The following is a 4,546-nucleotide window of genomic DNA, read 5'->3' as shown; positions in this document are numbered from 1 at the left end:
GTGAAAAAGTCATCAAGCAAACATCATGGTTAGTGTTTGTAAACAAGTTTGGAACCAAAAATTAGCACTTAACCAGTGGTATAGAATCATGTAGCTTGATAAAACATGTAAAACAAAAGGCTAGCAGCAAGGCCCACTTATAACAGAACCAAATTGCATAGAAAGTAGGAGTGTTGTCCTGGTGCGCCATAGCTGAGCAGCACAGGTTTTGTGCAACTGAGCGCCATATCAGTAAAATGTAGAGAAAAGCCTTTTGCTGATATAGCGCGCAGGTGCAGCTGAGCGGTGGTCTGGTAGATGCAATTTTTCAGCAGTTTGGACATTCAATCTTGGACATTTGACATTTTTCATGCATTCACACTCATTCAAAACTAGATGTTCATGTTCCTACTTCATAAAAAAACACATGGAAATCACAGTGAAACAAATTAAATGCATGAATCTAAAACATGAATGCCATATTCAATACACCTAAACCTTACACCTTAAAACTAGATTTTTACACAGAAACACACCTAAACATATCATAACATAACAAAGCATACTTAATCACACCAAAACAAATGAAAACAGACTGAAGCACTCTTAAACCACATTAACTCACCTAAACACTCAACATTACACCAATGTAACTATTAACATCACATAAGTTAAATTGCAAACTAACATGCTCCAAAATAACTAAATAAAGCTAAAACACTCTAAAGCAAATTCAAGCAATCACATCACGCTCAAACAACAAAATCACACATAAGAAAAGGTTAGAAAGTTGGGTTGCCTCCCAAAAGCGCTTGTTTAACGTCATTAGCTTGACGGATTACTCAATGAAGTGCAAATGTTGTTGTTGGTGTGCTCCTTTCACCAACTCTTCTTGAACCACATTCTAGCCACCAAATCAACTCTCTTAGCATAATTATCTTCATCTTAGCCCTTCCACTACCTTGACATCTTTAAATACTCAATCCTCTTGATCAACTTTGGCTTGCTAGGCTTGAGCTCCTTGTCTCTCTTCAAAGGCTGGTGGAGACTAGTCTTTCTCTTTTCCTTCTACCTTTCTTCTTCATCTTTCACTTAGCACTTGGCGCATCTTCAAGGGAGGAAGAATTTGGGGCAGCTTGTGATGCTCAACATAGTTGTCTCATTGTGTCCTATAATTCCTTCAATCTCAGGGTCTTCATGATGCTTTTGAGGCTGTAGTCCTCCTTATGTGAACACCTCCCTGCATACACTTAGACAAACCTAGGCTAAAGCCACAAATTAGCCCAAATAAAAGTGAAAATCTATTTACAGCAAAAGAGTTAGTTCTATATACAAAATCAGGTCTACATAAGTTAAAAACCTCACAAAAGTCTAGTATTGAAACGAGTCCCCGGCAACAGCGCCAAAAACTTGTTAGGCGATTTCGGCAAGCGTACCAAATTGTTCAAGTAATAAACCGTGGTAAGACCAGGTATCGTTTTCCCAAGAGACTCGTAATACTAGAAAATTGTGCGATTAACAACTCATATAGACTCAAGAACAACTCATCATTTAAGAATATGTGCAAAAAGATAAATTCACAAGAAATTACAAGTTTGGACTTTGGTATTGAAGATACTAGGACCTCCAAAGAACCGAAGACCCCAAATGAGATGCAGCCCTCCAAGCAGCCCTCCAAGCTCTCCTCTAAGTGAGATGCACCTCCAAAGAACCAAAGACCCCAAATGCTTCGAGACAACTTAAATAAATAGGCATTTTGACACATCAACAGCGTCACCGCTCAGCTGCACCCCAGCTGCACCCCAGCTGCACCCCCGCGGCAGCATTCCAGAGAGCTAGCGCTCAGCTGCACAAAAACTGTACCGCTCAGCTACAGCAAGTCTGGTCGGGTGGCGCTCAGCTGCACAGAAACGGTGTCGCTCAGCCACAGCATTCCAAAAATTCTCTCTTTTTGTTTTACTTGCTTTTGTGGCTGGTTAAGCTCTATACATTGGTGGAGGTTCTTCTAAGCATAATATTAGCTACAAAATACGGGGATTAGTGATGATAATACATCAATGTAGCCTAAAACACATTTATTTAGAAAACAAGACAAAAGAAGAGGATTAAACAAGTTACAAGTTAGAAAGGAGTTGATTTTGCTACTAAAATGATGCTTAGATAATGGTAAGAATTAGCATTATCAGGCGCCCAAGTGGTGAGCGGTAGTGACTGTTTTAGTGTTTTCCGGTTCTGTGCAGGTGATGATGAGGGCTCTCTGTTTTTCCCTCTTTTTGAATGAGAAGAATTTATTTATTTTTGGGACTACTGCTTGATGATTTATGTGTTTGTTTATTGAATCTCTATGTGCAGGAATGGCTTCTTCTTCAGGAAAAAGGATCAAGACCCTTGGTACTAAAGACAAGGGAACAAAGAGGAAGGAGAAGGAGCAGTTCTACTCAAACAAGTTCAGAACTCCTACTCATGAGAGATACTTCCCAACTGTAGAGGGAAGGAGATTGCTGATGGAAAGAAAGGTGGCCAAATTACCTTCTTTGGCTCCTTAATTTGAAAGGGAGCTGAACAACAGAGACTGGGGCCACTTTGCAACCTACCCCTCTCCCGCCAATGTAGACATTGTCAAAGAGTTCTACACAAATGCAAAAGCATTGGGGGAGAGGATGAGATGTACTTTAATTACTTAAGAGGTAAGAGGGTTGCCTTTCATGCCGACACCATTGACACTTTTCTTGGTGTAGAGTGGGAAGGGGACCAGTGTTAGTTTGCCACGTCCTTGCTGGAAGGACTTGATTATGAGTACGTGGAGCGGACCTTATGTGTACCTGGAGGGCACTTTCAGAGGAACAGGTCTGGGGCACCCATTCACATCACTAGACCCCATCTGACGCTTCTGACAAAGTATTGGATGCCATTCTCTCATGCCAACATTCAACCATGCTCCCATGTATCGGACATCATTGTCCAGAGGTCCATCTTCCTCTACTGTGTTCTCAGGGGCCTCAACATTAATATTGGGAAGGTTATAGCCAATGAGATTCAAAGCTATGCCCGTGGTTTAACCAGTAAGGCACCCCTAGGACATCCCTCCTCGACCACCCATCTTTGTGAGGTTGTTGGTATTGATGTTTCTAGGCCACCACTAGAGTATCCAAGAAAGGAGTTGGACGCAGCTTACTTTACTCACTATTGTGCAGTAGATGAGCCAGGCAAGCCAGCACCACTACCATAGCAGCCTAGGCCACACAAGAGAACATCACCACCAACCCAGGAGCCAGTCCATGATGTCGCTCCTTTTCAGATTCGAGACATGTATTATTCTTTGCTTGATTCTAGACTAGTTGTCGTATATAGGGACGAGCAGGCGCTGCTGAGGACACTGACGTCCGCATTCCCTCAGAGACAGTTCATGTCTCAAGATGACTTTGCAGCCTATGTGGCATGGTCCGCTGAACTAGCACATGAGGGTGGTAGAGTTGAAGCTTCAACCATGGATGAGGAGGGTGGTAGAGCTGAAGCTTCAGCCATGGATGAGGATACTGAGGATGAGGATGATGAGGATGCTGAGGATGAGGATGATGAGGTTGAGGAGGATGAGGACTCTAATGATGAGTGATGAGTTGTACTGGGCATCTACTGATGGATGCCACCTTTGGTATAGACCAGAATTTCTTTTATTTTTCTGTTTTTATTTCTTTAATTGTTAGACTTTATTTTGTTTCTGTTTTTGTTATTTTTTCTTTTAATTATTTGTTTTGTTATTGTACTATGCTTGGACAAATTACACTTCTTTGGTTCAACTATTGTGTTTTGTGATAAGTACTGCTTTGTGATGCTCTAGTGTGTTGATTGTTGTTGAGATGATGCATGATTTGCTAATATATAGATGATGACTCACAGTGTATGAAATAGGTGCTTGAGGTAAAATGTGATTGAGATACTGATGCACAAATTTATGATCACCAAAATATGATGTCACAAACTTGTTTAACAATCGGCAAGTATGACCGAATCGTTTCAAGTAATAAACTCGGTAAGACCAAGTATCGTTCTCCCAAAGGACTCACGGCCTAGTTTAGTTATGTGATTTGTTGATTAGCTAAGACTTAAGAACAAAATAAGTGGAGTTTAATATGCAAAAGACGAAAATAAACATGTATGCATGAGGTTGATCAATGGCTAAAACAAAAGACAAGCACTTTCAATGAAATATATTGATGAATATGTTGTTGGGGGTCAATTTCATCTTATCCACTCTCATATGTTTTAGGAATTCAACATTCAAGTCATCATTGCTAATGCCACTCTCTAAATTACCTTTCAAGAAGGCTTCTCCCTAATTACGAGTTCATACGATTCCTAGCATTCCTAATAATTAGTTTTTTTAGCACAGGAGCTTAAGGCAACCAATATACTATTGGGAGAAATTCCCCGGATCTAGACTTCCCCGTACGTTCCCGTATCGACAAAATCAATAATCATGCAATGAATGAGTTAAACAAAGCAAGCATTGAGCAAAGAGGAAAAACCCTAACTAATGATGAAAGAAAGAATAAGTCTTAGATTAAGA

General features: G+C 40.5%; 1 pseudogene; it reads left to right on the top strand.

Moving 5' to 3' along the window:
• Positions 1–2,333: 2,333 nt before the first annotated feature.
• On the top strand, positions 2,334–3,208 carry LOC148190925 (uncharacterized; annotated as a pseudogene).
• Positions 3,209–4,546: the final 1,338 nt, after the last annotated feature.

This window comes from Vigna umbellata, chromosome 11 (genome assembly GCF_029865625.1).
Source record: "Vigna umbellata cultivar VRB3 chromosome 11, Vumbellata_1.0, whole genome shotgun sequence".
Classification (NCBI taxonomy): domain Eukaryota; kingdom Viridiplantae; phylum Streptophyta; class Magnoliopsida; order Fabales; family Fabaceae; genus Vigna; species Vigna umbellata.
This window is presented reverse-complemented; position numbering and strand designations above follow the sequence as displayed.